Source organism: Manis javanica, chromosome 10, assembly GCF_040802235.1.
Source record: "Manis javanica isolate MJ-LG chromosome 10, MJ_LKY, whole genome shotgun sequence".
Lineage (NCBI taxonomy): Eukaryota > Metazoa > Chordata > Mammalia > Pholidota > Manidae > Manis > Manis javanica.
Window position 1 is genome coordinate 65,975,955 of NC_133165.1, and position 24,050 is coordinate 66,000,004.

Below are 24,050 nucleotides of genomic sequence, written 5' to 3' on the forward strand. Positions count from 1 at the left end.
CCCGCTACAGTCAGGGAAACCTACACGCGAAAGTATCCACAGCCAGCCTGCCCAGTCGAGGACAAGAGGCGGTGGAAGGGGAAAGAAAATACCTCCGCCCAAACGCCGCGAGGGGCGCCGCGCGCGTCCGGCCTGCGCAGCGGCGGTGCTAGAGGCCCCGCCCCCGCCTCTGCTCGCCCCACCCCAGGGCCCCGCCCCTTCCCGGGCCGCGCACCCGCTCGCCCCGCCCACGGACGGAAGCGAGAGCGAGGCCGAACGCCTGACGTCAAGGCGGCACCGCCAAACCTCGCCCAGAGCCAGGCGTGTAAACCAGCCGGAGCGGCGGCGGCGGCGGCGGCGGCAACGGCAGACCGCCGTGGCGCCGGGAGCAGCGACCCGGAGGGAGCGCTAGGCGCGGGGCGACGCCGGCTGAGGGGACCCGGCGACAGTGTGCAAGGTTCGCAGAGTCGCGCGTGGCCGCCGAGGGGAGAGGCGGCGGCGTGGGGCGGGGGCCGGGCGCCGGCTGCGGGAGCGGGCGGGCGGGTGCGGCGCGGGCCGGGCGGGGCGAGCGCGGCGGTCAGGGGCTCCGGCGGCGGCGGCGGCTGCAGCTTCCCGGCGCGCGGCAGGTGGTGCGACGGCCCGGCGCCCGACCGCGGGCGCGCTGCCTCCCGGGCCAACGGGGACGAGCTGCCGCCGCGGGGGAGCAGCGCGCTTTGCGGAAGGGGTCAAATGTCTGAAATATGGCGGAGGAAGTGAGAGCCCGAGGACCACCCCCCCTCCCTCGCCCGCCCGCGGCCGCCGCAGCGGTCCCCGCTTCCCGGAGGGTTCGTGCCCCGTCCCGGAGCCCCCTCGGTGCTGCCTTGGTTCCCTCCTGGGTGTGGGTGGAAGTTAGAACGGAAACCAGAAAGTTGTTCTTTGCGGAGACCCAGCTTCCCCCGGCCCCGAGCCGAGGCGAAGAGCGTTCGGGGGAAACCACTCCCCGGCGCCCTGCAGGCTCCAGCCTGACAGGGGAAAAGTTTGCCCGAAATGGGCTGGTTTGCTCCATTTGTTGCGGGAAGTGGCCAGAGGAAGACAGCGGAGGGAGCCCCACCTAGTCTGGCAGCAGCCACGGCTCCAAGGAGAACTGTTAAAGGGGCCTTTCCCTTCGTAAGCAAGAGGAAATCTCTCCTACAACGGGAGAGAAAAATCCAGGAAGTTTGTTCTCTTCTCTTTTTCGCCCTCTCAATGTGTCTAATCCTAAAACTGTCAGCGGCATGAATTTTATTTAAAACTACCCTCAGTGAACCGAGCCATCGAAATTTCACTTCCAGAAAAACTGATGGCTTTGGGAGAAAAGACATCGTTATAAGTTTAAGCAGATAATTTGCTGCTGCTTCGCCTGCCGCTCCTCCCACCCTCTTTATTAGTTTAGAAAACATTTTTGCCCAGCGACTCTTGTTTGGTTATGAACATAAGCCGTTCTGTATTACAATGACGAGAAATCCCATTTCTAAGGGATAGAAAGTTAACACTAAATGAAGGTTGTGATTTTAATATTTCAAAATAATTCAGTTTAATTGAAAAGTTTTGCTGTTAGCGTCTGATATATAGCGAGTACTTATAACTTAAAGCACTAACTCTTAAATTCATTTTTCACCCTCTTTTTAGTAATTTGAATGCTGTTTGGACTTGTTCAGAAAAACTTTATCTTAGCAAGAAGTAACATAAAAAAGGGAGACGTTCATTTAACTTCAACCTCCTATCACTTCTAAAAGCTGACTCTTAAATAGTATTTGAGTCATAATGGAGTCATGGGACTTTGTAAGGGCCGGAAAGGACTGTTTAGATCATGCAGTCCCACCCTCTCATTTTATGGAGGAGGAAACTGAGGCCTCGACAAGATAAGATAAATAGTGTTCTTGCTGACTTTTAGGACAGTAATCTATCCATAATAGAGCACCTGGAGGAAGTAGTACAGCATTTTTATAGTGAATTACATTTCACAGAGGGAAGTATTCCCATCCTACCAAAAAAGTGGGTACCTTAGTCAAATAGTGTGGAAGAATCACTTGGATAGTGTCATTCGCAGGTGTTAGGAGACAACTGATACTCAGGAAGGTTAAATAACTTTAAGAAAACAGCCCTGAGTGATATGCTTATTTGAACCCATCTACGCTTTTCATGTCTGCGTTACACAAAGTATTTTCACTTGCACTTTTCGTTTGGTATTCAGAATAAATTGTGAGGCTCCCTTATATGAAGAAACCCCAAAGTAAATCTTTGAAACACATGTAGCCAGTCTGGATTTCAACGTGCCAGGTGCCGGAATACAACTGAACAGCCCAATAGGAAGCAGACTTAATTTTAAAATGTGGTAAGGGGAATGAAAATGTTCTTTTTGCCTTTTCTCCCTACGTCCCCCACCTCAGAAAAGTCATGTCTCTTCTTTCTAGGACACCTATCACTTCCTACTTTCTATTACCATTATATATATATATATATATATATATATATATATATATATATAAATTTGTTATCTATGCCACTAGATTGTAAACTCCAAGGAGAGAACCTGTTCTTTGTATACCCCCAAAGCACTGGCATGGTACCTTGCATACAGACAATACCTGTTTGTTAAAGGTAAGCACCATGAGGGTAGGGAGTTGATCATTTCAATCTCTGCCGTATACTTAGTTCCTAGAACCTTGCCTGTGTATATAGTGTTTAGCATTTATATTTAGGGATTAAATGTAATGAACATTTTTTAAAGAGAGGCTATTTGAAGAGAACTTTATTCCTTTTAAAAAAGGACACATTTCCACATTGGTTCTGTAATCTTTTTAACTATACAAGTTGATTTTCATTTTGTCCTCAAAACACTCCTTTAATGTAGAATTCCAGTACTTTTTCCTAGGTATAGAAAGGGAAAGTGAACCCCTTTTATTGGGAGCCACCATGTAAGGAGGGTCTAGCAAGATGAAATAAGGAATTGATCATAAAAACCATGATCCATGTACATAAAGAACTTATCACGTGTGTCTTCCAGTGTAGTTCAAGATTGGTAGAGGGCTATGGAGAGATCGATAACATGGTAACTATACATGTTTTAAATATAAAGTCTAACATTTGAATGAGAAACTGCTCATTTAGTTTTCTCTCTTGTAGGTGCTTGATAAATACTTTTAAGAGAGTGAGGTTAGTCCATGAAACTGGATTGATAAAAAGGGGATTTGGCTCATTTTTCAAAGTTGACTTTTTTCTCCAAAAATGTAATTGTTAAATAATTTTATTATCGAATATCAAGATCTTACTGATACACGTGTGTCATTTTCCTAAGGACTTAATGTGTTCTTGCGTGTATGAATTGATCAAGAAGGTGAGTATTGATCTGTAGTGTGTAGATTTGACTGGTATGAGGAATAGTTGAGTGTGGACTAAATGCTCAAAAGCAATTTTTTTCTGTTACAGCAAGATGTCACATGTTCAGTCTATATAAAAACTTAGAGATGTATCTTCCTTAAACTTTGTAAGACCATGTGAGGTTGTGATTAAATACATGTCGCCTTCCCTCATAACCCCCAACATAATTTGAGGATTCCATGGCTTTAGGATTAGACTGAAATACTCATTTAGAAAAATTGAAGATACAGACATTTTGGCTAATCCAGTGATTCATTGTAACATTGAACAGATTTTTCACTAAACGGGTACTGTACTTGGTTTAACCCTTGTGCTAAAAGCCTAAGGTTTTTCAGTGTTCTTAATATTTTGCAATAGCATTGAAAGGTACTAATTACCACTTGAGGACTTTAGTCTTTTAATTTTTTAGTTTTTTGGAGATCTCATGAATGCAATGGAAGCAGTAGATACAAAGAATAGAATGAATTTATGCGTTAGCAGTGAAGACTGGCTTTCTATATAATCTGTTGTGCTTTTTGGAACCTAGTAGAGCACTGAGTTAGTTCTAAAACCAATCCCTTTAGTCATGTAATTTCTATTTTAAAAAAGAAAGGTTATGAGGAACTTCTGTGCTGCCTTTAAAAATTAAAATCACTTTTTAAAATGCACCACTAACAAAAAAATACCATTTCCCCATACTTCCTAACACTGGTGTGTTTATTTCTAGTATTAGTGGAATTTAAGGTACACAAAAACTGATTATTTCAGTAGCAATTTAGAATTTTTGCTTTGCGTCAGTAGAGGATCAAAAATTTTTTAACTGTTTCCAAGGAGCCTTAAAACTCAAAAGAAAGAAATGAAAATTTAGGGAAATGTACCAGGTTTTAAGATAGCATCTAAATTGCTTATCAAAAGAAAAAATTTTTGCAACATGAATTGTAGAATTTCTGTCTGACTTTTGTTATGCCGAATAATATTCTGGAGCATTACTATGCTTAAAATGAATTGTATATAATGTGCTCAAGTACTAGAAATGTGTTCACTTTTAAATTAAGAATCTTAGTCTCTCTAACCATGGAGAGTAATTATCTAATGTTCTGGTTTTGAATTTTACATTGAGCTGGTTCCTAAAGCTTACTCTTGTAGTGATGCTATTTTATAATTTTGTAGTTATGTTACTTTAAAAAAAAACCATATGTGTGTATATATACAGATACATGTGTATATATATATATATATATATATAATATGCATACATGCATACACAGACCTTTTAAATTTAAACTGGATTCTGATCTCATGAGATGATTTGTCAGGTAATCTTTTCCTGACAGTGAGGAATTAAATGTTTTCAACTGCTGTACAAGTAGACTGAATAAAGATGTTAATGGAAGAGAGCAGTATTAACAGCAGTTACAACTAATTTTGATGACTTAATATTGACTTTGGAATCATCACTTTTACTACATCACAGAGCTTCTTGCTAAGTTTTTCAGTAGTTGTTTGAAAACATATTTCAGTAAATAGTATTTTTAACAAAATAATTTTTTTCTCCTTTATTTAAAACTTAGCATTTTGTTCAATAGTTTTATTTTGAAAATACACAGTGAATTGACTGCCTCAGTGGCGGATTACCTCTATTTGTTGCTTTCCTTTTCTTTTCCTTGTGGGAAGGAGGAAAAGATTAAAGAGAATCTGTTTTGTCCATTTAATAGCAGTTTTTGGCAAAAGCTTCTGGAAAGGAAATGGAAAATGTTACAGAAAATCAAATTCTAATTATCTGTGTCTTCTAAAACTTAACCTCTCACATTAGAATATATTTTTCCAAGTTCTATTCTGAAAAAAAGGGACTTTCTTAAAGTTACCAGTTAATGGGACTGATGGTATCAGTAAAATAGACTATAAATATAAACTCTTCTCATTTCATTAATAGTTTTTAGATGTCAGAGTGTTACGCATATTGCATCCAGGTGTTACTTTGTGTTTTAAGATTTCAGTGAGAATACTACTACTATTATATTATGCTAACATAGTTATAGCTGCTGCTTCTAAGTCTTCATAACTTGTCATTAAGCTCCTTGGTAACATTTGCAAAACTGGGGAGAATCCCTGAGGAATCTTGAATTCTGTACTCTAAAATGGGATAGAGGTGAGGTCTGTAAACATATGTATCTAATTTTCTTATGCTCCTGAAATTGTTGAACTTGAGATACTACTGCACATTGTATTGTTAAGAGTGGCTGAGTTTTTTAATACGTTTGTCTTTTTAATTTTCTTATTTACGTGTTTAGAACACAAATATATAAAGAAAATTAATATCACTTGTAGTCTCACCAGTACAATGAATTTTCAGGCAGAATTTGTACCTCCCTTTCTGAAGGTTTCCTACCTGCTTGCTTCCTCAAAGGGAAAGATGACATATGCTGCTTAGAGTTGTTGAGGATTAAATGGAGTTATTATTCGTAAATGTTTATGAAAGAATATACTAATGTAGTATTTGTTCTCGTTCTATAAAGCTTTTATTCCCCTGTAGCATTGCTTCTTCCAATTGAAGTTGATTTGATTTTGGTTTTTAAGATTCTTACTAAGGTATGAGTGAGGACTGAGAAAGAATAGTTGTGATGTGAACAGCTTAACAAATAAATTGTTTAGCTCTGTGGTTTCAAAGTATGTTCCAAGGAAGCCTGGGGATTGCCTAGGCATTTTCAGGGACTCTGCAAGTACAGAACTATCTTTACAGTAATTCTGAGATGTTCTTTGCCATTTTTACTGTGTTGACATTTATATCAGTGGTATAAAAGCAATGGTGAGTCAAACTTCCGGCACCTTAGAACAAATCAGGTCAGAATACCACGCTATTTTTAGTAGTAGTCATTATATTCTTCACTGCTATGCACTCATAATTTAAAAGAAAAAAATTTCAACTAAATGAACACAATGAAGAATCTGAAAGTTTTTCATCAAATCTCAACTCTTATACACATCATTTTAATGTACTTTGACAAAATGGGAAGTATGCTTAAAACACCTTTGCTGTTATACTAAAAAATAATGCTGTCTCTCAGCAAAGCATTTGAGTGATTATCTGAGTTGCAAGCTGAACTAGCTACTTGTTTCATGAACACCATTTTTTACTTAAAAGACTGCCTGACAAAGTATGGTTATTCAGACTTGGGTGTAGGTCTGACATTTTCTCAATAATAACCAAAGTAAGCCTGTTGCTTAATGAAAAGATGTACAGTATTTATGGTCAATGAATACAGTTCTAGTTTTCAAATGAAAATCAGAATTTTGGAAAACTTGTATTAGCCACTGTGCTCTTAACAGCTTCCCAATATTTAAAATATTTTTCTGGTTAATTTTGGTAATAATGATGGACGTGGTTTTTAAACATAATATGCAATGAAATGTGTCAATATTTGAAGACATGCATAACCTTTGTACCAATGCATATTACAGAATTATACATGGGTAAGAATTCTTTCCAAAATTCTAGCTTAGACCAATGGATTTTAATGTTAGAGGAAACATAAAATCTATTGATACAATTTCTCATAATATATTTTAGCCTATTGTCAAATTTTGGTGTGGTATCAAAGGAGACTATCTGCATTGAACTGAAAGGCTATTAAAATGTTCTCAATTGGTTAATAGTCTTTTTTTCTTTTGTATTACTCATTTTTCCATGCTTTGCTCTCAGTGTTTAACATTTTTGATTTTTTTATATTTTTGCTGGATAGGAAGAGAAGAAATTAGGAACAATAGATAAATGTGAGGCAGTGTATTCATGTGCTTTATCTTTAAATAACTTATTAATACATATATTATCATTTTAGGCTTAGTTTCTTTGCAGTCTTTTCCTTGAGCAGTCCATGCATCTTTTGATCACAGTAATAGATTAGGTGATTGTTATTTTTTAAGCCTATTTTTTGTTTTAATACTTGTTCATACACTTGATAACTCATCTATAGATAGGTTATGTGCATGCCAAACTTTTGACATATCTTTAAATAAGTGGATTTTTTTATAGTTGACTTTTACAATCTTAGGTTATTAGTAGCTCTCTTACAGTAAAACTATGGAATTTTTCCTATGTCAAGTTCAATAATGTCTCCTTGACCTGGGAATGTGGTGTAATGTCTATGTTTAGTAGATAGTTTTCCAAAACAAATGGTAATGTTCTTACCTTCAGAGAAGAAAGTTTCTTTTTCATGTTTGTTTAAGAACAATTGTAACAATCCTTGTTTTACAGCTCTTTTTATAAATAGGGCAGCTATTTGGAAATTTTAGTGCCAGTTATTTCCCTAAAGATAACAACATGCATGTGTTCTGTAAAGAGAGTATTGAGACTGAACAACCACTGTTGGAGAGAACAGGGTTGACATCAGAGGAAGAGGAGGTGTGTGGAGTGGTTTAGAGGAGTAAATCTAAAAATGCTAACTTCAGGGTTGCTTCAGGGAGTAAGCATTATAGAACTCCTGCATACATGAGGTAATCCCACAGTGAGAGAGTGAATTCAATAGGAAGCTTTAGTTCTCCCTGTATTAAATAATAAGCAGGTCAGCTGTTCTTTCTGACTGTTCTGAATTAGGAACATACTGAGATGATATTTTATGTTCAAGACAGTCAAATTAGTCACAAGGTTATCACTGGCTATTACTTATGCAGTTTTAGTTGCGAGCTGAAATAAAAACTTGAATTTCTATGACATTTCCTCTGTTTTAGGTTTTTTATACTTAATTTGTTTTCTTCCAAGGGCCCTGTCACTTTTTCATACTTCAACTAGGAGGAGACAGGATTTGCAAGCTTTTAAGGACAGAAGAACATTCGCAATGTTTTTCTGTTGTTTATGTGATGATAATGATAATAGTCAGTGCAGACATGTAAGGGCAGAAAGTAGGGCAGGAAAGAGGGAGGATGGTGATTAAGAGGTTCTCTTTCTCATGAGCTGAGCTACTGTTATCGTTACAGAGTTCTGGTTGAACGGGAGGGATAAACTCCACTTTGAAAAGCACATGATGCTTTAATGATTGATACATCTTGTCTACCAGCAGGTCCTATGTAAAGGATAAATTGGTATTATCTATCAGCTAAAAGATAATGGTTACAGTAAAAGTTTCATCACTAAGCGGTGTGAGAGTACTTTTACTTTTACTCTGCAGCAGACTCGTGCGCTTTTCTCTGAACCTTCAAGTGCTCAAATTGGACACTTTTCTCATAAGTTTAAGCTGATTCCTTTAAGCATGAGGGGGTAACCCTGAGAAATGGTGGCTAGTTTTGAATAGTTGCTAGGCCTTTGATTCCATTCTGTGGTCTTAAGTAGCATGGCTTAAAGGTGGTAACTTTGACCTGGGAGACCTAGGTTGCAGTTCCTTCTCTGTCACTGGCCATGAAACCTTGAATAAGTTAACTCCTCTCTTTAGGGCTTATCTTTATGTAAGAAAGGTTTAATTAAAAGGTTTTTAAGGTCTTTTTGAACTCTAAAAATCCTGTTTCTGATTATTACCCTTGTTGAAGCTGCAGTCATCTCCTGCCTGGACTCTCACCTACAGGAGCTTCCTCACTTGTTTCCATTCTTGTCCTCCTTTACCTCAGACTCCACCCAGAAGAAAAAGTCATCTTAAAAATGTAAATCAGATTGTGCAATACCCTCCAGTCCAAATTTCTCCCCCAATGCTTAAAATAAAAACCAGATTCAGTTCTTGCTTGCTTCACAACTATACCTCCTTTCCATTGTTGACTAAACTCAAGCCATACTGGACTTCTTTCAGATCTTGACCCAACAAGCCTTTTAACCACCTTTTAAGTTTTGGCTCTTTGAACTACTTTTTAATCATGATCTTTCCCCAGCGGTCTGCAATTCTGCCTGAGTCTCAACATTAAATCTTAACTCAGATGTCACCTTTACAGGGAAGGTTTTACTGATTACCTTATGTAAAGGAGCTTTCCCTCTATTACCTTCATAGTTGTTATCACAGCAATAATTATATTTATTCATTTATTCTCATTGCCCCTCTAAACTATTTGTCTAGGAAGGCAGGAATACCATGTCACTTTTCCACCACAATTTGAAATGGCTAGCCCAGTAACCGACACATGATAAGTGCTAAAAAGTTTTTATTTTAATGGAAAGAATACATGGTATTCAATGGTTTGTCCTTACCAATTCCCATCATAGTCTGCTACTTTTAACACTAATTTTTTAGGTATTATATCTATTTCCAACTATAAAACTCTTTAGGGCATCTGTCTCATGAGGACTTACTCATCTGACTGCATGTTATTGAGAGCTAATTATTCTTAGTGCTGTGTGTTACGATTAAATTGAAGAATTATGCACTGAAGTTTCTTAGCAAAGACATGAAAAGTTAATATGAAATGTGAATGACATTTCAAAATAATAATAGTACATGTGAGTGATACAGAAGAGTGTTTACAGAATCAGGAGTAAGTGAGAACTCTTAGGCTCTATTAGTCCAAGAAAACATTAAAAATGGAGTGGGATCTGTACATTATACAAAGGGGTATGTAAGTTTTAGACTAACAGTGAATCAGGGAAGGCAACAGTAGAAAAACTGGAAAGTGCAAAGTATGTTCAAGGAAGTATTTTGCTATAGTAGATATTTGTGGAAATGGAGTATAGGTTCGTAATCCCTCACCTATAATAATTCTCAGTGCCCAGGTATGTTGGAATTCAGAATTTGGGGGGAACGATTTTTGAATTTTTAGTAAGAATAATCAAACACTTAACATTTCTAAAGTGAAACATGAGTAGTTTCATTGAATGGGATAAATAAAAACTATAAATAGCCTCATGTCAGTGCTTAGGTGAAGTTTTATTGTGTAAAAAGTTTTTATCAGGTCGAAGTTTGCCACTAAATAGGTTAGGAAACTTTTCAGGTTTCAGAGACTAGGATTTCAGAATTCCTATGAGAAATAGTCTGAAATGGTTGGAAAGGATTTACTCTTTATTACTTTGTGTCTCTGGGAGGACGTCAGGGTCTGAAAATGTTACTTTGAAGCAGTTGACTTAGAAACAGTCTCCCTGGAGGAATTCTTTTTAACACCCACTCAAGACAGAATGCATCTAGGAAGTGTGATGAATCTTTAAAACCCCTAATTCCTTAGTTAAATATTCAGAAGTAGTGAAGATTCATCTGTATGTATCAGTGCCTGGAAAATAGTGTTTAAATAAAATGTTTGAGAGCGCATATTTTAGCCACAAATTCTTCTTGATAGATTTTTAAGGTCTTATAAACTATCATGCAGTTTGTCTCCCAATATGTAAGGTTTCTAAGAATTACATAATACATTTAACTGTGGAGTAAGAGTATAGTAAAAGATTGGAATAGAGACATTACAGAACTAACATAATTTCTCTAAAAATCCTTGATGGGGAAATCACTTGATATTGACAAGCAAAGAAGTAAATATCTGAAGAATTGTTACTTTTGAGATTCAGACTTGATTACTAGAAGTGCCTGCCTACTTTTTCTGTTTTCTCTGTATGCTCTGCTTATCCCAGCAGCCTAATTAACGCTCAGACTTTGGTTCTTATTGTCTTTATCCATTCATTTGCTATATACTGATGTCCAAGAATGCAAATGTGTATATGCTGGGTATTGGGAAGGGTGGGGAAATACTGGATTACATCTTACAGAATTGCCAAGACAAGCATGTTCCAAACTACTTCAAAAAAAAAATGCTCACTGACCTACTAATTATTCAAATAAGTGGAAGAATGTATGGGAAAGGCAAATGTAAGCATTATTTATGGCTTCCAAAGTGTGGCATGCTTTTTAGTTTTCTAAGTGGTGTTTATTTTACTGAATACAAAGTACCTCTCTGAATAAACTGAAGAGGGTAGAGTATAAAAGGAAGAACTGTTCAATTGGTCAAAAATAACTTCATAAGACAATTAGTTGTACAAGCCAGTTTTGGCATTAAGCAGTTAGCATAAACTCCTGCTTAGATTGAGGTATTAAAGTTGTTAAAGAAAATTAAAAAACTTACCTGTGCTTACACTGTTTTTTTAGTTGGTCAATTCTTTTCCTCTGAACTTTTGGTGGGTTTACTAGGGAATTTTCCACTAGGAATATCCCACTCTTGAAATTTCATTGAGAATGTAATATAGTCATTTTACATTCTCACAAATTATGAATCCACAATCTAAAATTATTGCATTGATTTAAGGGCAGTCATATTAGGCTTTTTCATTTAATCCTAGTTAACAGGTTAACAGTAAAAATGAAATTTTTTGTAGTTACTAGTTGTTCCTCTCATGGTAAGACACTAATTCTATTTTTTAAGTCAGCCTTCTGTTGAAACAGACTATAAAATTATGTTTTTAAAAAAATGTTCCCTTACCTTTGTATCAGGTAATGTGTTGTAAAAATCTGAGTACTTACATTAAAAGAAATGTTTGTGACATTCTCCCCTTCATGAAAACAGGTGTGGTTTGTTCTGGAATCCTTACCCTTAACTTGAATTCTGATATATCTGCTAGTACTAAAGTACCTCACTTCTGACTTCTTATACCTCTACCACAACAGCTCATAAACTATACTTAGTATATACTATTCGCTTGAAATACATGAAAGCAGGTATTTTCCCTAATGAGGATATATCTCTGTGGTCGATGTAGTTACTTCATTCTACAACCTCTTCAGCAAAATTATTGAGTCTCTTTGGTGTTAAATTCTGGAATGAAAAATTCAGGAGACTTGAAGAAGACATGACTTCAAGGAACATAGAAAGATATCTGGTTAGCCTTCTTACACTCAAAATGGTCATCCCTTTGCAGTTGTGGTGTTTCCCTCTTTCTGTGATTTGTGAGAGCTGAAACATTAAGAGCAGGTTACTTAATTACTGAAGTCTGATTTCTGGAGGACTGAAGGGCAACAGAAACTCTCCTTTTCTATACTAAATTGGGTGACACTTGAGTGCAGAAAGATGCTGAATAAGATAGTCTCTAGTGGACCCTGGCCTTGCTTTGCTAGGGATGTAGGTCTTTGGTCTTACGGAAGGAAGGAGGTATTTATTAGTGTCTTCCAGAGGTGCTTTTTAAAACTTTGACACACACACACAGTCCTTACTATAATGTGAGGTGTTGCTGACGATGACCTCTGTAATATCACCAAGCACCCCCAAGGCTTCTGAGTCTTGAGATCTCCCCTCCCACCCTTCCCAGCAGTGACTTTGTTTTGCCACTTCTTCAAATACTCCATACATGGTTCCTTAACTTACTTAGAGCATATGGCCCATATGGGCCAGACTACATCTAACAGAAACATAATATCTGACTAAAAATGTCTTAGAGTGTGTGTTGTGTTTGCATTTATTTTTAGAGAGGCTTAACCACTGTCTATAAAGACACAGACCTAAAATGAGTCTTGGTGGACAACCTTGCTCTATAGAAAATGAAAATACCAGGCACTAGCTTTATCCAAGATTCTCTTTTTAGTTTTATCTATAAAGCTTGATGGAGTTTTATGATATGTTGGGGGCTTACATTCTTGTTATAAGTTCCCCTGGGTAACACTATTTTATCATCCTCACAGAAGGCCTTAAACAGTGAAATCTGTTGACTAAGTGAATAAGGTGTCTGTTGAATGAAGGTTTTAAAAATGAGCAGTATCAACTATGCCAGAACCAAAATCATTGTTTTTGGTACACAGTCCTCAGCATTCAGGTGGACCATTCTCAGTGATTTAGGGATTTTGTGGGGGATGGGGTGCTTTAGTATTATTTTGCAGCTGATTAATTCATCTTTGTAAAAGTACCGAACAGTCCTAGTTATTTAAAATATTCTACAGCAGACATTTTCAAATGTTTTTACAACTAAATTTCTCCTTCCCTAAACCACAGTAGACACTGATAATTGAAAACATACTCTCTTTCCCTTTGAGTCCAGAGTTGGTCTCACAGTCATTCTCAACACTACACTGCCCTTAATTTTTTGAGTTGGTATTTGAGTAAAACCCATTAGCTACCAGGGAATTAATGGACAAGCTCTGTCCTTACCTCAAACAGGTTTTGGCCTGTAGGGCAGGTATTAGCAAAGCTTTCTGTAAAGGGCCATACAATAAATAGTTTAGTCTTTGTGGCCCATACAATCTCTGTCAAAATCACTCGCCTCTCCTATTATAGTATGAGTAACTATAGACAATAAGCAATGCACGGCTGTGTTCCAACCAAACTTTATTTACAGAAAAAGTCAACAGATGGGATTTGGCTTGAGAGATGGAGTTTGTCAACCCCTGCTCTAGGGCAAGAATATGGCTTTTATTCATTCAATAAAAAATTGCCTTCTACATTCTAGGTGCTGTGTTAAGTATGGGTTATACAGCAGTTAGCATTACACATAGATTGCTGGCCATGAAGTATTTAAACATTAACCGAGTATTTTTTATGTGTGGACAGACCAAAGGAGCTTTTTGGAGAAAAATATGGCCTCATTTGTCAGTGCAAGGTGAGATCTTAGGCCTATGTGCCATGTTCAGTGGTAGTAATATTAAGTAAAAGTAATCTCAGTGAGCTTTAGATTTCAGATACTATGATATGAAAGTTAAAATCCTGATATGAAAAATAGGGAGCCTAAAATGTGTGCCTCTGGTGTTTGTACTGCCTGCACCTAATAGGTACTTAGTATTCATACAGTCTTGTAGAATAAAAGTGTAATTACCACTTGTCATAACTATCTTTTGTTTTCTTGTAATTTATTTCCTCTGTGCAGGGTATTTTTTCTGACCACTTTTAGTTTTTATCATCATAGGTTTTTCTTGCAAACTAATTCATGCATTTTAAAAGTAGGCCACATGTTAATCATATTTGAATAAAATGCTTATCATTTCTAGATGTACTTATCCAGCCTTCTGTTAGGACTACTTTTATTCATTTTAAAAGTACCTATAGTTTGCTCTACATTGGTATGTTTTTCTTCAAAATGTCCAGTATTACAAAATTAGTCAAGGCTTTTGAGAAATACTCAGAGACCTTTTATCTTAACTGTAGACTCTCTTGTTTTTATTTTCCTGTTGCTTGTGTCTTGAGATCGCGACTGCTTTCTCTTGAGTCTAATCACATTCTTACCTTTTGCTACCTTCTGTACCTATGCTCTCACTTTTCTTTCCTGGTGAATCTTTCCTACTGAAATGCTACAACTTCTGTTCACTTGCCACCTTCTTCATAAATCTACTGCTGACCTCTCTTTGAATTTCCCTAGGATTTTTGCATTTCTCATGAGTTTCCATATTTTCATGTCTCCTCTTTCCTACAAAATTAGAAGCTTCTTGAGAGCAACTATGTTTTGTTCATCTTTGTAACCTTCGTGGTCACTTGCACTTACTACATATGCGTATAGTAAGTGAACGGTACACTTTCTGATTAAGCATAGTGCCATGTTCCTTCATGAGAAATGTCTGTGGACTTTCATTCAGATGAGAAAAACGCATGTCAAAGTACATTGTAAATTGTAAAGGCTATGCAAATACTGTTACCATAAACACACTTTGGCTCTTAGGCTAAGTGCTGCACGCAGTTTGGTTTTTAATTTCCATGTTTTATTTCAGAAAAGAGTACGATTCTGTTGTGAAAAAAGATAAGCTGTGTGCTACCCCAAAATATTTGCAAGATGTTTTTTTTTTAATTTTGGTATTATTAATGTACAATTACATAAACAACATTATGGTTACTGCACTCCCCCTGTTACCAAGTCCCCACCACATACCCCATTACAGTCACTGTCCATCAGCGTAGTAAGATGCTATATAATCGTTACTTGTCTTCTCGTGTTATACTGCCTTCCCTGTGTCCAAACCCGCCCCACCCCCCGCTGCTAACTGTAATACCCCTTTTTCCCCCCTATCCCTCCCTTCCCACCCATCCACCCCAGTCCCTTTCCCTTTGGTAACTGTTAGTTCATTCTTAGGTTCTGTGAGTCTGCTGCTGTTTTGTTCCTTCAGTTTTTACTTTGTTCTTATACTCCACAGATGAGTGAAATCATTTGATACTTGTCTTTCTCTGCCTGGCTTATCACTAAGCATAATACCCTCTAGCTCCATCCATGTTGTTGCAAATGGTACAGTATAATATTCCATTGTGTATATGTACCATATCTTCTTTATCCATTCATCTGCTGATGGACACTTAGGTTGCTTCCATGTCTTGGCTATTGTAAATAGTGCTGCAGTAAACATGGGGTGCATCTGTCTTTTTCAAACTGGAGTGCTGCATTCTTAGGGTAAATTCCTAGGAGTGGAATTCCTGGGTCAAATGGTAAGTCTATTTTGAGCATTTTGAGGAACCTCCATATTGCTTTCCACAATGGTTGAACTAATTTACATTCCCACCAGCAGTGTAGGAGGGTTCCCCTTTCTCCACATCTTCGCCAACATTTGTTGTTGTTTGTCTTTTGGATGGTGGCCATCCTAACTGGTGTGAGGTGATATTTCATTGTGGTTTTAATTTGCATTTCTCTGATAATTAGTGATGTGGCAAGATGTTTTCTAAGCCTTCTTTGTTCCTCAGCTTCAAGATTATGAAACATGAGAGGAAGCAAATTCCTATGAGGTTACATTTCATGTAAGGTGACAAACCATTTTGGTTTGCTCAGGATTGAGGATTCTTGGGACACAAGACTTTCAGGGTGAAAACCAGGACTGTTAGTCACCCTGATTTCAATTTACGACGTAGCCAACTCCTTTGCACATCACTGTTAATAGTATCAAGGAAGTACAATAAATGCTTGGTAACTGAGTAAATGGTTTGGTAAGAGAGGAGCACTGGGGGTATTGGCTTTTGTTTATTAAGTTTCAGAATGTTCTTTTGGACAGGCATTCTTTAATGTTCAAATGAAAATATAAAAGTATAGTTGATAAATTCATCTATTTAGGATATATTGTGTGTGACATCACTACCTTATCAAAAGGTGGTGCTACTCAAATTTTAAATTAAAAATTGCATAGTTTGTCAGATGAGTAATGCTTTGTTTAAATGTGCTTTTTGGATATAATAAAGTCTGGGGTGGCCTCAAATTTTCCTGTGAGCTCACTTTAAATCAGTTTAAGCTTTAGTCATACATTTGCATTGCATAGATTGTGTTTCTAAGAAAATGTTGAGGATCGTCTGTGCCTAGTCATTCTTTTGCTGTAATTTTTTAACTTTTGTATGTGTTCATGTTACATAAATCAGAGAAGTCCATGGCTGAGATCTCTCTTAATAGCAGGTTAGGTGTTACAGAGTCATACATATGGTAGGTTCAGTTCCAGACTACCACAATCAAGCAAGTATCGCAGTAATGGAAGTCAAATTAATTTTTTGGTTTCCCAGTTCATATAAAAGTTATGTTTACACTACACTGTAGACTACTAAGTGTGTAATAGCATTATGTCTAAAAAAGTAATGTATGTACCTTAATAACAAAATACTTCATTGCTAAAAATTACTGACCATCATATGAGCTTTCAGCGAGTCATATTTTTACTGGTGGAGGGTCTTGCTTTGATTAATGTTCATGGCTGCTGAATTCTATTTGTTCTTTCTAGTTCATTTGCTATTTCCACATCTGCAGTTAGTTCCTCCATAGAAGTCTTAAACTCCTCAATGTTGTCCATGAGGGTTGGAGTTCAACTACTTCTGTTACTGTTGATATTTTGATCTCTTCCCATGAATCAGGAATGTTCTTCATACCATTCAGAATGCTGAATCCTTTCCAGAAGGTTTTCAATTTGCTTTGTTCAGATCCTTCAGAGGAATCGCTTTCTATGGCAGCTATATCCTCACAAAATGTATTTTTTAGACTTGAAAGTTGAAATAACTCCTTGAGAACATAGTGACTGGATAGGTGAAGAACATGGACTATTGTGGGACATCCACCATGCCTGGTGGTATTTTTAGAAAAGAGTCATTATGCCAAAAAAAAGGGCAGTAAAAACCTCGTGGTGACCTAGCCCCCTCCCCTTTCTTTTTGGTTCCTCCTATTTTGTAATGATGAAATTTTAGCAAACCTCTTGGGGCTATGTGGAATAGTAATATTAGTCCTTAATTTGCTTAATCTTTTGGCTAAAATAAGCTTTTCTGGGAAGGTTTGTTCGGTTGCTATCCTCTCATTGTTTGTCTTGTTATGCAAATGTGAATAGGTTTTTTGATGTTATGTTAGCTTTTTATGAGACTTTCCGGTTTATATCCTGGGCTACATTCCTGTAGAATTAATTGTGTATTCTATATAATATACATTTATATATGTTTATATATTATATATATATATATAATATATATACATTATATTCCTATGTAGAAATATGAAGATCAGTTGTATGATGAAATGATTTGAGAAGACATGGTGTCCTTTTCATTAGAGGAGAAGGAAATCTGTACCTCTTTGCTTGTTAGTCGTTTTGGTTGATTTTTAGTAGATTTTTTTTAGATTCTTCTGCGGATTTTTTTTTAGGCTACACCTTAAAAGAATGTGATATAAACAGTGGCAATGGTGTCACCATAACAGCAGTGTCTATTCCTAGAGAAGTCAGAAAATAGGAAATAAAATGCTTACTTCTCTTTTACAAAATCCTTCAGATAAAGAGGAAAAAGCAAGTTTAAAAGCACTGTGGGGGTAAATGATTTTTATATGTTATGGTTTATTGTACAATACAGGCTAGTCACTAAGTGTTTTTTACTGATCAACTCATTAAGCCTAGAAAGTTTTTTAGTTTTATACTGTATTAACTTTTTCTGTTCATGGTTTTATTTCTTGTAAACTAGCTAGAGTCCACCAGAGTTCATTTGATAACACCTTACAACTAAAACTATATAAAACCTTAAAATTGAGATTTGTGATCATCTGAATAAATTAAATATTTCAAATTAATAAGCCAGAAATATTCAGTGAAGCTAATTACACATGGTACATTTATAAGCTTGCTAAACAAAATGTTCTTTTGTGTACCTGGAGCCTTCTGAATGCAGGCAGTGAATATCTTTCTAATCTCTTCAAGAGTAAATATGCCACTGCCCTGTCCATACCATTGTCAGTTTTTACTCACCTGTCTTTGAGACCTATCCAAAAGACTTCTTAAAATTTTGCTAAACTAAATCTGTTCCTCTTAGGTTCCCTGTCTATTTGAATAGCTTCACTGTCCCTATGTTTGATCATTCTGCATCTTTTTCTTTCTTCACCTATCCAGTCACTATATTCTCTTGATTCTGACTTAGAAATTTCTCAAATACACCTTCTCTTTATTCCTTCTGTCTCTGACCTTAGATCTCCATCTCCCACCTGCAGTAACCTCTTTTTGAATTACCAGAATTCAGAAAAATAATACTCAGTTTCTGTGACCTGTCTGAAACACTGATTTGTCTATATCATTTCCCAGCTCTTACAAAACACAGGTCAGACTCTTAAACAGAGAGGGTCCCCTTCTTCTTCCATCTGCTTATCACCCTCATATATTCATGGCATGATGAATTATCTCATGCTGATCTGGTTCCCCAGAATGCCCTCATCCCAGTTTTATTCCTTATGCCCTTAAAATACCCTCTGGTATGGTTTAAACATCCACTTAGAGAAGACTTGCTTGACATCCTTACAGGCAGAGAATTCTCTTGGCACCAATAGAACTTTGTTCGTAGACCCTGCTTGATTGTGAGCTAACAGTACAAATACTATAAAGACTGTAATCTAAACTAACAAAGTCATCTTCTGGGATATAAAGGACACTAAAAAGTGGTTGTCATAGTTGTTTTCTCTCGAATTCCTGGGATGTCAGACCTTTCTGTCTTCAAAATTAAAACTAGTATCTCTAATATGGTCATTGAAATTCAAGTGTAGAACAAATTAATGTTTTTCCTTCATATTTGCCTCCTGTATCCCTCTTTCCTGCATGAGAAATAACGAGGACCCTTGTTAGGTAATGAAATGGAGAGAATGAAATTGATTCCAGAAATACCAAGGTAGATTGGATCAAACTTGATAAGTGGGATATTTTTAAATAGCAAGTAATGTTTACTGACTGTTTAGTGTATGTTAAACATTTTGCATAGGGTAAGTTATTTGAATCTTTAGAAACTTCAAGAAATAGATACCATTAGTCCTATTTTCAGATACAGTGAAACACGAAGAGATTAAATATGATCAAGGTTTCCTGACTAAATAATATGTTAGAATTGGCATTCTAACCCATATAATCAGATCTAAAGACTGTGCTCTTAACTGTTTCATTTTCCTATTTTAGCATTTTTTTCTACTTAAAATATAGTTTAAAAAAACTAAGGCCTTTGTTTATGTGTTTTTCAGATTCTAAGATACACAGCAAATAATAAAACATCCATATTTCACAGTACCTAAATTAACGTTTGGAAGGCACAGCAGATCATTGGCTCACTTTGTATGTCTCTGTAGAACTTACGACTAGATCTGACTACTTAATTCTTCGGTCATGTCCAAAGAATTCTTGAGAGCAGAGGAGAGTTCTACACAAATCCAGCCTGTTTGGAGGGATCTCATAAGAACTAATTAGGTGATCTTAATTTTATCCCACATTATTTCTTCTTCTGTTTTTGAGATGTTGAAATCTCCATTTTTTGTTATTAAACTACCTTGCTCATCTATTGACTTGGCTGAGAAAGAAACAGGTAGTTCTCCTTTTGTCAGATTACTAATAAATTTATGTATTTTAGTATATTCTCTCAGAGGCATGATCAAGTACTGAACTTGAAAGGTAACTACAGTAATAACTTCCAGTAATAAAACTGGAAAACATGACCTTAAATTGCTTATCATAATGTATGTTGGAATAGGCTTTATTTACTAGCAGTATTAATCCATGAAAAGTGGAAGGGAAGAATTTTTTTCTACGTCAGGGATTATAAATATGGTCAGAATAGAGAAAATGCTCTGAACAGCTTGATAGTCTACAAATTCAATGCTTGACTAGATTTAGAAATCTAATTCACAGAGAAGACCTTTCTTGGCAGAATATAAATTAGTTAGATTGGAAACATTTCCCATTTGTCCTCATTATGAGAGAGGCAGACAACTCTCAGAGTAAATTGATAAGCAATATTCATTTTAACAGCTTTCTGCTTATTTTGTATTTCCTTGTTAGAAGTTTTATTTTTAAAAGAAGGCCTGAGCAGTAGTGTTTGGACCTCCTATTTGTATCCAAAAATAATTTTTAAATCTGCTTAGAAGTTTTGAATCCTGTCTTTTTGTCCAACAGATTAGTCCCAGGTTCTTATGACATTTTGATTAATTTTATTTGAGAATGAGAAGAGAACACAGTAATCCTCTTTAGCTGCTAAAATACTACTTTGGAAGTTGGAGGCAGAAAGGAGAAATCAAGTGTCATCTCTTCAAGAAAGAGTTCAGTGAAAGAACTAATGTCACTAGACTTCAACAATCAGTAGTTAAGTGTTTTTCCTTAGTCCTTTATTTATAATTTAAGATAACAATTTCAGACTGGGTTGGGGGGTTGTAGCAAAACAACTCAACGATAGGAGGATTGCTTGAGTTATCGGTGTTTTGGAAAATTCTTAATTTTATAGAGACCATATGACATAATATTTTAATGGAAAGAAATTATGCTTTTTATATGTTGCTTATCACTTTTCAAGATTTGAGTCTTACCATGACCTACTTTTTACATTTATTAATAAGACTGACTTAAAGAAAAAAGTTGGATTACAAGGTTGAGAGCAGGTGTCTCTGGAACCCAAAAATGTTCATTTTAACACTATTCCTGTCCTGGAGCATTCTTTTCTACTGGAATTACAGTGTCCACTGGGCAAGTATAAAAACTAATTTTTTTTAATACCAGGATTCATGTAGTTCATTTTCAGTTGGGACTTGTGACATCTTGTCAATAATTAATGTGAACTTAAAAGGCATATTTTCTATAAAAGGTAACTCGTTAGTGGCGTTTTAAAGATCTAAATAGTTCTTTCCTTTGCTGGAAATGAATTTTTGATCTTCAGGTAGTCTTTTATTCAGCAAACATTTTTAGACCAAATAGACACAAATTAAATAAGGGCCTCTCTGCATCTAGTTAATGATGGTGATTACTAACACTTAAGGCTTTTATAGACAATATACATTCTTACTTAATCTGTCTGTGAACTCTGTGAAATCACTATTATCATTGTCTGTTTTTACAGATGAGAAAACAAGCCTAGAAATAAGTGACAAGCCTTGGATAAATTGCATGGATAGCCAGTTCTAGGTCTTCTTATTTCCAGATATTTTACCACCCTGGGCTGCAAAGATGGTATAGTTTTACTTTTATGTATATAAGGAGAAACTAAGTTTGTTCCTCAAATTTAGCCAGATGGCTTCTTTATTAATAATGAATTGGCCACACTTGGTTAAGGAAAGTCTCTAAAATGTTAGTTGGTTATTTGGTTTCATCTTAAAATACAGGTTTGCTTTATCTTGTTTAAACCATAGGCTCATCATTTCAAAAAAGGTGAATCAATTTATTTGCTTTTCAGTATAATCTTGACTCAGACATTTTTAAGATAAACCTTGGATACAGATTTTGTTACTGTATTAATAAAAAAGGTTTCTTAATTTCTTTGCTCTGATGATGTGTTATATAATATCCTGGATAGAATTAAAGCAGTCTTTAAAGATAATCTACTAATCACTTTGATGTTCCACCTGGTGGCATTTGGTTCCCTAGTCCACATTTTTTTGTATATTTAATATATAGACTTGCACTTTGCACCTACTTTTTACTTCTTTTTATAATTTACTTCCCAGTCTTAATCCCCATTACAAATATGTATAATCCTCAAATGACCAATCTCTTCATTTGGGGTAATGGTTGAAGAGAAATGTATATTTCCTAAGAGCAGACCTCATGCCCATGCCCTAATCTTAAATTAGTTTGAAAGAAGCCTTTTAACTGCACAAAGCATCTTGGACTAGCGTACTAGAAAGAAGAAAAAATGTGGAAGGCCTTTGCATCTTGCCTTGATGACTGCCCAGTAGCGTAAATAAACTTTCACCATTGGGGGTACTCTGTGAATGGGGAGATTGCCCTATATTGTTTCCAACTCTTTAATTTTAGTTTTAGAGTATCTATTATATTTGAAGTATAGTATCTTAAAATGTTATGTTTCAAACCACCATTATGAAGTTAGGAAAAAATATCATTAAATTTTATTACTGACATAGAATTTTATATCTCATAGTAATTAAAAAGAGGGAATATAACATTAAGATCCTTTTAATTCTGTCCATTTATAATTCTTCAAAACCTGGTACATGGAACAGTATGTTTGGATTTGAAAGGGACCTTAGAGATCTTGTCCATAAGTAAAAAGAAAAAAACTGGTGCTCCAGAGTCCAAACTACATACCTCAAATGGAGTTTGTTGGTTTTCACAATATTCACAATTTCAGAATTCAAGTGACTTAATCTGTATAAACATTCACTCTTCTTGGCCACAATCCACACCATTCCCTAATACACACCTTATTGCTTCAGGCATTTACATTCCTACCTGGCTGATGTAAGGTATCTCTTTGTTTAACACTTTTCCCTTCCCTTTATTCCCTCATTTTACAGACAAAGAACCTTGAAATTGCTAATAAAGTGATGTATCTCAAATTATATAACTTTTAAGATAACAGCCAAACCACTTAAATTCCAAGACAATGTTACTCTCTACAGCTTGTTGTCTCCTCTTAGAAAACAATACAAATAGTATATGATCAATTTCTAAAGTATTTCGTGCAGCCTGTCAGAAAGGGGAACAAGATAGTGGACTGTGTTAATGCAAGAATACTTTAGAGTTGTTTTCCTTGCTAGTACCTTCCTAAGGTCTGAATCCTGAGTATTGGCTAGTCAGAACATTCTCTTCTGAACTATGTATTATTCTTGCTACATAATGGGTGAAGGAGAAAGTCGTGAATATCCTCCTATATAGAGCTGGCAAAGAAAATCACTGAGGGAAGGGCCATTTTGTACATACTGAATAACAGTACCTCATAAGACTGGCTACATTTAGATTTCCTCCAGAAATCCTATTTATGCTCCTATTAGAGGACAAAGGGGCATTGAAACCATGAGCTCTCCAGTGACTCGTAGACAAATCTCTATGGCTTTCCCAAATCCAAATTTAACTTAAGCCACACATTAATTGGTGTGTCACCTCACCAAAGATGTTGATTTAAAAATAATAAACAGAAAAAAGTTTAATGGTAGAGCCTTTGTTGAAAGCAGGATTTAATATCAGTCCACTGAAAGGACGCTTTGAGTACTGAGCTATATAGTACTTTCACCTTAACAGAAGTCTTTCATAACCACCCTGTATAAAACAGTCCCCCTATTCCCACGTCTCCCTTAACTTGCTGTTTTTTTCCTCCATAGTGCTTATATCATATCTAACATATTTTATATTGATTTTGTTTGTGTCCCCCTCTTCCCCTGCCAGATTGTAAATTCTTAGGACAGTGTCTTTTGTTCACTTGTTCATTCCCATTGTGTTGCTCAGTAGTTGATTGTAGTCACACAAATTGAAGGGATCTATATATAAGTAACTAAGTTCGGTAATTTTTATCTGTAAATGACATATAACAAACAAAATTACCAAAACAATAATTTTATTCAAAGATAAGTTGCAGACATATTTTTGCATTTAAAAATATTGTGTATTTTTAATAGTGCAGAAAATGCTTCCAGTTTTTTTTCCCTT

General features: G+C 36.3%; 1 protein-coding gene across 3 annotated transcripts in view; it reads left to right on the forward strand.

The window, feature by feature from the left end:
• The first annotated feature begins 255 nt into the window (after positions 1–255).
• Positions 256–24,050, forward strand: part of RAP1B (RAP1B, member of RAS oncogene family) — a 49,631-nt gene continuing 25,836 nt past the window's right edge. The window contains exon 1 of one of the 3 annotated variants that reach the window (XM_073215578.1): positions 256–436. The gene's annotated coding sequence lies outside the window, so the exon portion shown is untranslated. Of the gene's footprint in view, positions 437–586; positions 804–24,050 lie in introns of those variants that run through there. The other 2 variants (XM_037017028.2, XM_037017029.2) reach the window with 2 other exon arrangements.